Below are 12665 nucleotides of genomic sequence, written 5' to 3'. Positions count from 1 at the left end.
GTTACTGTGTGAACACTGAAAAATCACCTCCTTTTCTGAATTAAGTAAAATGTGACATGTTCAATAGAAGATTTAGTTACATATCTGTGTATGGGGAAATATCTCTTGGTAACTTTCATGAATGATAATGACCAGATGTCTTTTACTACTAGTTAAATATTGTGTATTCACATTCTCCTACATTTCCAATGATTGATTTTAAATCTCTTTATATCCCATAGGAAACCAGCCTTGAATGCACAAATGATCGAGAATAATGACAGTAATCGTGCAAATCTGAAAAAAAGTGGTTAGAAAAAAGGACCTCCAATATTCAGGAAAAGATCTGCACAGTCAGAGACTGAGGAACCTGAACATAAACTGATAGATCCTCGAAGAGGCAGTCAAGAGTAATTCAGTGGATGCAAGAGTCTGAGCTGTGCACCTCCACGCAACAGGACTAAGAAATGACCTCTAGAAAATTAAGGCAACAACACTGACAAACCACTTCCTGTATAAACAGGCCTCCACCACCAGCTTTGATAATGTGTTTGGTATGAGGTGGATACAGCATTGCTCTGCTTCCTGTAATGATGGCAGACCCACCATTGAGCAAGCTAGGTGTATTGTAAACTCTTCCTGGCCAAACCACAGGAGCAACAGAAAAGCACAAGGGAGTGGAGCCAGACAACTAAGGGCAAAGGAAAGAGGGTCTCTGATCTACAACAGACTGTCCCAATTTGCATTGACCTGAAGGAATACTAATCTTTACCCGTAAAAATGCCAAACCTTTATGCAATCTAAAGACATAACCACCTACAAAGAAGCTTTACTTGCCACAATTATAATATATGTAGTTGGTGAGTCTTGCATTTCATTGTGAAATCTGAAATCAAGCATCCAAAATACCACACAAATACAGGGAATGTGAGAATAATACAAGTGCTTTATCAACCATGTTAGCTCCTCAGGAAACACAGTCATGGAATGCAGACAATTATAAACTCGACCCAGAGACACTAACCAAGAAAGAAAAATCGTACACAGGCAGTAAGAGCTTTAGTTTGTCATCGCTACTAAAGAACCATCAACAAACAAACACAGGAGAAGCAACATGTAATTGCAATGAATGTGTGAAGAACATTAGTCAGTTAACAACCCTAAAAGATCATCAACGAACACATACAGGGGAAAAAATGTACCATTGCACTGAATGTGTGAAGAGCTTTAGTCGGTTATCAAATCTTCAAAGACATCAGCGAACACACACTGGAGAAAAACCATACCATTGCAATGAATGTGTGAAGAAATTCAGTCAGTTATCAAATCTTCAAAGACATCAGCAAACACACACAGGTGAAAAACCATACCATTGCAGTGAATGTTTGAAGAATTTCAGTCAGTTATCAAATCTGCAAACACATTTGCGAACACACACAGGAGAAAAACCATTCCATTGCAGTGAATGTGTGAAGAGCTTTAGTTGGTTATTGGACCTACAAAAACATAATCGAACACACACTGGGGAAAAATCATACCATTGCAATGAATGTGGAAGTAGTTTTAGTGATTCCTCAACTGTCAGGATTCATCAGCAAAGACACACAGGGGAAAAATCATTACAGTGCAGTGAATGTATGAAGAGGTTCAATAAGTTATCAAACCTACGGTGCCACCAGCAAACCCACACAGGGGAAAAACAATATGATGCAATGAATGTGGAAATTTTTATAGCCATTCCTCAACATTGCGGAATCATCAACAAACACACACAGGGGAAAAAACATTAAAGTGCAGTGAGTGTGTGAAGTGCTTTAGTCAATTATTAGACCTACAAAGACATCAAAGAACACACACAGGTGAACGACCCTACCACTGCAGTGACTGTGGAAGTAGTTTTAGTGACCCTTCAACATTAAGAAATCATCAGCAAACACACTTAAGGGAAAAGCCATTCAAGTGCACTAAATGTCCGAAGAGCTTTAGTCGATTATCAATTCTAAGAAGACATCAGCAAACACATACAGGGGAGAAACCATACCATTGCAGTGGATTTGGAAGTAGTTGTGGGAAGGATTTTCAGTTAACTACAGGGATTAGTGATAAAACCTATAAACACAACACACTTGAATAAGTTCAAGCACAAACTGGAGAGTATTTGTAGCTCATTTTGGCGTTTGGTCTTTTTGTGCAACAACCGGTTCAATGACAGCGGCTAGAGAACAACATGCAAAAGTGCAAGAAGTCAAAGTAAGAAAATGTGACATGCAGTGCACAACATGTACCTCCGTAGCCATAACACGGGAGCAATGATACTCATTTCAATCATCACATGAATCTGTAAATGCACCCACCAATGTGGCACTTCCCCAGAGGTGTCCAATATCAAGCTGGATCCTTTGAAATTTCCTGGCTCTCCACTGACTATGTAAATGATTTACGGTCAGATTCATTGTTTATGAATATATTTTAGAAGTTTTTTTTATTTACAGAGAATCACCCAACCAAATCCTAACTGTTTAAAGGATAGAATCTGTGCATGATAGCAAGAGCTGAGAGACAGCTCTTGAAAAGTTTAGCACTTAATAGGTTTCTTGATGGTTAGGTACACATTTAATCTTGAGCAGTAAAGAATTCCAGCTCTTAGAAACGAGAACTATCGACTCCCTGCTTTACATTTCTTGAACCTTGGCACCGGAAAGGAATTCTGGATTCAGAAGTAAAGGAACAAAAATTATACTGAGTTTTGACACAAATGATATTCAGGTTTGTGTTTACAAGCAAAAAGAAACCCTCGTTTTATAAACTGCCAGTGAATGAATGGACATAAAAAGTATGTGCTGCCTCGTGAGCAAAAAGTAAAACTTTGTGATGCCGTTAGTACATTCTCAGATCACAAATAAGATAGATTGTAGCATTTTGAATAATGTGTAATGTGCTTTTGTGTTGCTGGAGCTGCCAAATACACAGTGTTCTCGTAGCCCAGCCTTGCTTAATGGATAGAATTCACCGATATAATATACATATCAGAAGAAAGGTTATATCTTCGGAAGCCAAAGATAGTATAAGCTAATGCTTTCCACTGAGTTCATTTTAACAAAGTGCTGAGTCCGGGAAGTTCTTTCTGCTGCCGACCATCATCACCACCACCACCCAGCCAGTGAGGAACAGCAACAAGACTGCTCTTCAGCACACCCATCCTTATACATAACACACTACAGGGGTTGGTTCCAGGGTCAAACTCACTTGACTTTCACGTTAACAGCAAGTTCTAAACTGGACAATTTATATTTAGGAACAAGTGGTTTGTTTGGCCATTAGTGGCATAATAAATTTGAAACCCAATACTGTATAAATCCGAATTATTGCTACATAACTAAACTTCCAAACACCACCCATATATGGACAGCCAAGAGCCTTTAAAAAACCAATCTACAGAGGTGTGTACGAGGATCAAACTCAATTTACGTTAACATTAACATGAACTAAATTATGATACAGCAAGAACAATCATGATGTTATGAAATATACACAATGATGACTAGATTGTACATATTAATAAGAAATTTGTGTTTTTGAAATATAATAAAACACATTTATTTCAATTCATGATATTTGACTGCTGATTGTAAAGAAGGAGATCTCACGTGTGATTTATTCCCTAAACTATAAAGATAATTTTTGATGTCAGCAAGGAGCCTAGTTTATTTGGCAATAGAAGGATCAAATCTCAATAGCATGACTGCTTTCAGAAGGGAGTCTGGCACAGGTGGTACTATTAGAGGGAACCTTTCTCACCAGTGTGCCTTCTCTCAGAATGAGAGGCGGTTCTTGCTCTCGCGCCGGTTATGAGCAGCAAGGACGCAAGAACCCTGATTTCGGCCGCGGACCAAAAGGATTAACTCCCGGCAGGACCCCATGTGGCACAACGTGACACACAAGTCGGGGCACTAAGTGAGGACATCCAAATCGCTGAAAAGCTCCAGTCCTAATTCAACAATTGTTCTCAACTTCCTATCCAATCGTTGACTGACCCACAACAGACAGTCATTACTTCTTCGATTAAAGAATCTCTTATACCCATAAGCAGGGAGTGAAAGACACAGATTTCAGGAAGCTCATCTAGTCCTGATGATGATCATAAATCGCTAAAGATCGAAACGTTGTCGACCTACCAAAGGAAATTCCCCCACCCCATTGTATACAGGTCAGTGGACCACACCTTGTTTGTATGTGACATCTCGTATATTTTCACTTTGTTAACTCATGTCACGATATGCACTCTGTCACTCATGTGAGCACCTGAAACGCATCTCTACATGTTGAAAATATGAAATAAATAATTTTTCACATGTTACCCTACATGTTCTGCTCCAAAGATTAATTTGATACTAAGTTTGTGTTACTCTGGGCCGACTTTGGCACCCTTGAACCATTGTTTGTCCTAATATACTCTATAACCCCTGGTTCACATTATGGGGCGCCCTTGTCTCTTAAACCACATTATGGGAATACTCCAGCCTGAAATGCCAAGCCAGCTCCTCCTGTACTGGAAAAAAGGATCCTTGAACCAGTTTTAGGGTTTCACCCCTCCTCAGCCAGGAAAGTATGAATCCAGTGGCACGGTGAGCCCGGGACCCACGTTTGGGCATACCTGGCGCACTTAGGGCGAGAAAGCAAAAGACACACAATTGATAGAATGCATTACACATCAAAACATTCACCCCAGTCAAGAGATCTGGGTTAAATCCATCAGTTTTTTGCTCACCACGGCACCCCAGTTTAGACCTGGCCATATGCAAATCAGTCTTGACCCTGTGCCTCATGGGAACAGTCCAGCCAGAACTGCCAAGCCAGGTCCTCCCTGGGCCGGAAACAAACATCTTAGAACAGGTTTTGGGGTTTCAACCCTCATCAGCCAGGATAGCTTGAATCCAGTGGCACAGTGAGCCTGGGACCCATGTTTGGCCATACCCGGAGCACTTAGGGCGAGAAAGCAAAAGACACACAATTGAAGGACGGAATGCAGAACACATCAAAATATTCACTCCCAGTCAGGAGATCTGGGTTAAATCCCTCATTCTTTTCTCACCATGCCAGCCCAGTTTAGAACTGGCCATAAGCAAATCAGTTATGGCACTGTGCCTTTTGGGAACAGACTAGCCCGAACTGCCAAGCCTGGTCCTCCCTGGACCAGAAACAAGCATTCTAGAACTGGTTTAGGGGTTCCATCCCACATCAGCCAGGATAGCTTGCATCTTGTGGTACAGTGAGCCCAGGACCCATGTTTGGGCATACCCGGAGCACTTAGGGCGAGAAAGCAAAAGACACACAATTGAAGGACGGAATGCAGAACATATCAAAACATTCATCCCCAGTCAAGAGATCTGGGTTAAATCCATCATTCTTCTGCTCACCATGCCACCCCAGTTCAGACCTGGCAATATGCAAATCATTCTTGACCCTGTGCCTCATGGTAACAGTCCAGCCCGAACTGCCAAGCCAGGCAAAGCCTTGAACTCTGGTCCAGGCCAGCACTCTCCCCAGCAGCAGCTCAGCCTCTCAGCTGCTCCTCCCCGGTACAGAGCCTTCTACTTGTACATTTGTACTTTTGTTTTCTCCTCTGTGTTAACTGGTCACTCCTTCCCGCCGCTGCTGCTCCTGCGGCACCGCCCCGACACAACCCCTCTCCTGTCTCCCTACCTTGGCTCCCGCCCCCCTCCCCTACTTAATGGACACCACTGCAGGGGAGCGTCTGTAAAGCCTTGACCTCTGGTCCAGGCCAGTAGTCTCCCCAGCAGCAGCCTCTCAGCTGCCCCACACCGGTACAGAGCCTTCTATGTCCAGGGTTTGTGCAGCTGCCCGGTCCTGCGCCTCAGGTGTTCCTCACTTGCCTGCCGTTCAGTTTAATTTAATTTTTTATCTTCACTTTCCGCTGTATTCTCCGCCTTTGCCTTGTATTAGTGTAATCTTGTTGCCTGGTGTTACTGTCCTTTTGTTTTCCCCTCTGTGTTTACTGGCGACTCGTTCCAGCCACTGCTGCCCCTGTGGCCCGCCCCGACACAGCCCGCTCGCGCCTCCCTACCTTGGCTCCCGCTCCCCTCCCCTACTTAATGTAGACCGCTGCAGAGGAGCGCTTTTAAAGCCTTTACCTCTGGTCCAGGCCAGCATGCTCCCCAGCAGCAGCTCCGCCTCTCAGCTGCCAAGCGCCGGTACAGGGCCTTCTACGTTCAGGGTTCGCGCTGACTGCCCGGTTCTGCGCCTCAGGTGTTCCTCACTTGCCTGTTGTTCAGTTTAATTTAATTTATATCTTCACTTTCCACTTTATTCTCCGCCTTTGCCGTTTGTTAGTGTAATTTTCTAATCTTGTTTTTTGGTGTTATTGTACTTTTGTTTTCCCCTCTGTGTTTACTGGTCACCCGTTCCTGCTGCTGCTGCCCCTGCAGCCCCGCCCCCGACACAGCCCCGCTCCTGCCTCCCTACTTCGGCTCCTGCCCCCCTCCGCTACTTAATGGAGACCGCTGCTGGGGAGCGCCTGTAAAGCCTTGACCTCTGGTCCAGGCCAGCACTCTCCCCAGCAGCAGCTCTGCCTCTCAGCCGCCCGCGCCGGTACAGATCCTTCTACGTCAGGGTTACGCTGACTACGGGTCCTGCACCTCAGGTGTTTTTCACTTGCCTGCCGTTCAGTTTAATTAAATTTTTATCTTCACTTGCCACTTTATGGTCCGCCTTTGCCTTGTGTTAGTGTAATTTTCTAATTTTGTGGCCTGGTGTTTTTGTACTTTTGGTTTTCCCTCTGTGTTTACTGGCCACTCGTTCCTGCCGCTGCTGACCCTGCGGCCCCGACACCGCCCGCTCCCGCCTTCCTACCTCGGCTCCCGCTCCCCTCCCCTACTTACCCTAAGGTAAGCCCGTCTGCGCCCGCCCGCGACTACGACTCTACCTCCCTAAACACACTCAATCCTGGAAGACACACCGACTGCATTAGATCCTCCCCGAACACCACCCATGGAAAGTTCTCGTGCAGAGCCTGTCGCAGAACCTTCACCATCGACAATACCCAAGCCACTGCCGAAGGCCTGCTGGACGCTCGCACCACCAACACCGTGACCTGCATCCTCCTCAACGTGCGCTCCCTCCACTGACACGTCATATAGATATGGGACCCGATCGACATGCTCTCGCCCGACGTCGCCTTCTTCACAGAAACATGGAACAATGCAACCTGCGGCCCATCATCGCCACGGCCAACTCTGACGGCTACAAGATCCAGAGAAAGGACCACCCCATTAGCCCAGGAGGAGTACTCACCATCGCACACAAGACCCCCCTCCGCCTCCCCACATCCAGCACGTGTGACCACCACTCCAAAACACAACACCTCAACTTCCAAATCCAGACCAGCCCCAGGACCCCCATGCTACGGGGTACCCTCATCTACAGACCACCGGGAACCAGACCGCATCTACCATCGCCGAGTTCGCCGCTTCCCTTGCTATCACCTCCATGGACTACATTATATTCGGGGACCTGAACTTCCACCTGCACAACCACAACAACCACGATTTCATCACTCTCCTCGACAATTTTGTCAACCTCGGACTGAAGCAGCTGGTCAACACTCCCACACACAGAGCTGGACACACCCTCGACCCTATCTTCGCCGGAGCAACAAACATCCGTTTCAGCCACACCACCCAGCCTCTCTGAACGGACCCCCACTTCATCATTTCATCTTCAACACCACCCCTGCACCCAAGCCCGCCCAGTGACCGCCACGAAGAAACTGGAGCAAGGTCACAGAGGAACTCCTCATCATCACCCTCCTCCATGACCCCCCCAGCGCCACGACCGACACCAATTCCTCAGCCACAGAACTTCACCTCTGGATCTCTCGCTGCACCTACAAACTCACACCCCTCCGACCCCCACCAAACTACCCCCGCTGAAGGCCGCCTGGTTCACCGTTGACCTACAAGAAGCAAGACACTTTTGCAGATACCAAGAGAAAACCAGAAAATCATGGATGCACAGATCAACCAGGGGAGCGCCCTGAAGGAATACCACCAGCGCATAAGGGACACCAAGCGTACCTTCATAAGAGACAAAGTCCAGACCAACGCGACCAATGCCAAGGAACTGTTCAACGTCATTCAACAGTTCACAAAAACCCCAGCGAAGCTACTGACATCACACACCTTCCCAGCAACTATGCCACAAGCTCAGCTCTTACTTCCAGCTGAAGATCAAGGCCCTCTACGACAATTTCAGCGATACGGCGCCAGACACCACTGCCCCCCCCCCCTCTCCCCATTCCCCATCGCTGCTGATAAGCCAGCCATCATCACCTGGAATTCTGCTACCATCGAACACATCACCGCTACCATGAAGTAAATCCACTCAGGAGCCCCAACGGACCCCTGCCCACTGCACATATTCCACCAGGCCGCTGCCGCCATCGCACCCGAACTGGGACCGACCATCAACGCCTCCTTCAGGTCCGGCATCTTCCCAGATGACTGGAAGCGGGCAGAGGTAAAACCCCTCCTCAAGAAACCCACAGCCGACCCAACGGACCTGAAAAACTACCAGCCCATCTCCCTCCTCCCCTTCGCGGCCAAAGTCACCGATCAACTCGTGAACGCCCAGCTGACCACCTTCATCAAAGAGAACTTCATCCTAGATGCCTCCCAGTCTGGATTCCGCAGCAGCCACAGCACCGAGATCGCTCTCCTCGCCGCCACTGACGACATACGCATGCTACTCAACCAGGGACACACTGTAGCCCTCATCCTTCTAGACCTCCCCGCAGCCTTCAACACTGTTTCTCATCGTACTCTTGCAGCCAAACTTCACAACACAGAGACACAAGGAACTGCCTGTGACTGGATCCGATCCTTTCTCTCCGATAGAACCCAGAGGGTCAGACCCCCCCCCACTTCCTCTCCGAACCCACTAGTTTCAACTGAGGAGTACACCAAGGCTCATCACTCAGCCTCTACACCCAGCTCATCCTCACTAAGAATCCCGAAGACACCAGAATCTGTTTCTAGGAAGGAATGAAGAACGTGGCGGCCTGGATGAAGGACAGTTGTCTGAAGCTTAACTCAGAGAAGACCGAGATCCTCATCCTCGGACCCTGCAACTCTGCCTGGGACAACACCTGGTGGTCCTCCGCCCTCGGGAACCCTCCCAATCCCACTGACCACGCATGAAACCTCAACATCATCCTCGACCCCCCCTCTCCATGAACCGCCAGGTCAATGCAGTCGCCTCCACCAGCTTCAACTGCCTGCACATCCTACGAAAGACCTTCAAATGGACCCCCTCCAACTGCAGAAAGACTGTTACCCATGCACTCATAACCAGCAGACTGGACTACCGCAATGCCCTATCCGCCGGAATCAAGAGCACTACTCTGCAACCGACCCCCAGCAAGTTCAAAGGTGAGTGAAAGGAGGTGTGTGTGTGCATGAATGTGTGCATGAAGGCTGCGGTGCATGCATACAAACGTGCAGCACGGGTTTGCTCTGGTGGGGTGGTGTGTGCATGAAGGCCTCGGTGCATGCGTGCACATGAGCAGCACGTGTTTGCTCTTGTTGGGTGGTGTGTGCATGAAGGCCTCGGTGCATGCGTGCATACGAGCAGCACGTTTTTGATCTGGTGGAGTGGTGTGTGCATGAATGTGTGCATGAAGGCCTCGGTGCATGCGTGCACACAAGCAGCACCTGTGCATGTAGGCCTTGGTGCATGCGTGCACACATGCAGCATGTGTATTTGCTGGTGGGGTGGTGTGTGCATGAATGTGTGTATGAAGGCCTCGGTGCATGCATGCACATGAGCAGCACGTGTTTGCTCTGGTGGGGTGTGTACATGAATGTGTGCATGAATGTGTGCATGAGGGCCTCGGTGCACACGTGCCCATGAGCAGTACGTGTTCGCTCTGGTGGGGTGGGGTGTGCATGAATGAGTGCATGAAGGTCTCGGTGCATGCGTGCACACGAGCAGCACGTGTTTGCTCTTGTGGGGTGGTGTTTGCATGAAGGCCTCGGTGCATGCGTGCATACGAGCAGCACGTGTTTGCTCTGGTGGAGTGGTGTGTGCATGAATGTGTGCATGAAGGCTTGGGTGCACAAGTGCAGCACATGTTTGCTCTTGTGGGGTGGTGTGTGCATGAATGTGTGCATGAAGGCCTCGGTGCATGCGTGCACACAAGCAGCACGTGTGCATGTAGGCCTTGGTGCATGCGTGCACACGTGCAGCACGTGTATTTCTGGTGGGGTGGTGTGTGCATAAACGTGTGCATGAAGGCCTCAGTGCATGCATGCACACGAGCAGCACGTGTTTGCTCTAGTGGGGTGTGTACATGAATGTGTGCATGAATGTGTGCATGAGGGCCTCGGTGCATGCCTGCACACGAGCAGCATGTGTTTGCTCTGGTGGGGCGAGTGCATGAATGTGTGCATGAAGGCCTCGGTGCATGCATGCACACGTGCAGCACATGTTTGCTCTGGTGGGGTGATGTGTGCATGAAGGTCTCGGTGCATGCGTGCACACAAGCAGCACGTTGTTTTCTCTGGTGGGGTGGTGTGTGCATGAAGGCCTCGGTGCATGCGTGCACAAGAGCAGCACGTGTGTATGTAGGCCTCGGTGCATGCGTGCACACGTGCAGCATGTGTTTGCTCTGGTGGGTGCATGAAGGTCTCGGTGCATGCGTGCACACGAGCAGCACGTGTTTTCTCTGGTGGGGTGGTGTGTGCATGAAGGCCTCGGTGCATGCGTGCACACGTGTAGCACGCGTTTGCTCTGGTGGGGTGGTGTGTGCATGAATGTGTGCATGAAGGCTTTGGGGCACACCTGCAGCACGTGTTTCCTCTTGCGGGGACGGGGGGTGTTTCACCCTCCTTCCTTCCTGTCTATTTCAACCCTCCGCCCCAAGGGACACCAGAACCTGCATCATGATTATGTGACAACATTAATTCCATCGCTTTCTGGAAGGTTTTTTGAATTCAGTCTCGTCTGCACAGGATCAACTCTTGGCCTGCAGTTACAGCCCACTCACTCTCCTGAGTGTGCGCTCAACCCGCTGAGTTACCTTCCCAGTCCACGGCTTGGAAGGCGCCTCCCATGAAGCGCTCAGAAGCCTGGCTTCTATGGAGGGGACCGGCGCTGAGGGGGGGGGGGGGTCACTGATGGGGGGACGGGGCACTGGTGGGGGGGGACACTGATGGGGGGGATACGAGAGAGCAGGGGTGCTCTCATATTTCTTCCCAGTCGTTGCACCCTCTGTTATTTTCACGCGGGTGGCCCCTCCCTGCTGCTGGTGTTTACTCCCAGGATGGCGAGGGAGGGGGCACATTAGGGTTCAGTGCCCCCCGCTTCGCCCAGCCACACAATAGAAGTGTGGCTCAATGGTTAGAGCGGCAGACTCTGATGCAGAGATCTAGCCCGGGACCAGGGTTCAATTCCCCGCCTCGGCGGGTCTTGGGCTCTAAATTCCACGGACCTGATAATTCTCGCCTCGGTGCCTATTCCAATCATGGAGTCCCACTCTGCAACTCTGGGCAATAGCTTGCTTAATCTCCACAACGGCCCCCACAACGCTGAGGATGCCTGGCCTCCACCTTGGGGGTGCCCAGGAGTGGACGCCTCACAGGGACAGCCAGGATGGGTTCCACAGCGGTATTCGTACAAGCGCCTTGAGTTGAGACCCTTGCGGTGCGTAGTGCGCTATACAAGTATCAATTTACATTACATTTACAGCGGCTTCGGAGAGTGGGGGGCTGGTGCCAGCAGACTTGCATATTTGATGCGCACAGGGATGTAAGCTGGTGCACAAGGAGCACAGATGAGGAGCAGATCCAGGGCAGTGCTGAGTATTGAAGGATATGGGATGGAAAGCACTGATTTACACTTTGGATGGAATAGATGTTTTTCAAGGCATTTACACAGAGCACACCGGCCTTTCACTAGCCCCTCCTGGGAGGGGTGTCCACGGGTAGAGCCTGTCTGCCTCTTTCTCTTCTCTGCTTGGAAACTTTGGGGCAGATTTACAAGAGATGCGTCACTTTCCTTGCGCCACACGAAAACATGCTTGTGCCACCGTGGATGCGCCGTATTGACAATACATCGCACCATGGCGGAAGGATTGACAGATACGTCAGAAATTCTGAGGCATCTGTTGGCGGAAAAGTCACGCATTGCTGGAGTCGTGTGTCACGACGCACCTCCAGCAATGTGTGTTGAGGTCTATTCCCACTACACCGCGTCACTACTTACACCTGCTTCAAGCAGGCGCAGGTTTTGACATAGTGGCATCCTAAAAATGATGCAGTGAAATCTCGTATATTTCACTGAGTCACTTTTACGAGGCCTTCCTGCGTCCGAACGCCCACCCTGCATACATTATACCTGACGCAGGTAATGTGACGTAGGGCTTTACTATGTGACGCATCTCCTTAGAAGCGTCACGTTGTAAATAGGCCGCATTGTTTACGCCGCAGTTGCGTCAAAAAAGTGATGCAACTGCAGCGCTGAAGTCACGCAAGGGGCTTGTGAATCTGCCCCTTTGTGTTGATGGTTTGTACAACACTGTAAGACACCTGATGATAGTCTCACAGGAGCGCAGGATAGGGGACTAAAACAAGAGAGCATTTGACAGAATTGATGTCGCGGCTCCTCCTCCC

The 12665-nt window shown here is 49.2% G+C and overlaps 1 pseudogene; it reads left to right on the top strand.

The window, feature by feature from the left end:
- Nucleotides 1-225: 225 nt before the first annotated feature.
- LOC147736814 (uncharacterized) lies at nucleotides 226-2113 on the top strand (annotated as a pseudogene).
- The last annotated feature ends 10552 nt before the right edge of the window (nucleotides 2114-12665 follow it).

This window comes from Lissotriton vulgaris, chromosome 1_2 (assembly GCF_964263255.1).
Source record: "Lissotriton vulgaris chromosome 1_2, aLisVul1.2, whole genome shotgun sequence".
In the NCBI taxonomy this organism is placed as follows: Eukaryota; Metazoa; Chordata; class Amphibia; order Caudata; family Salamandridae; genus Lissotriton; species Lissotriton vulgaris.
This window is presented reverse-complemented; position numbering and strand designations above follow the sequence as displayed.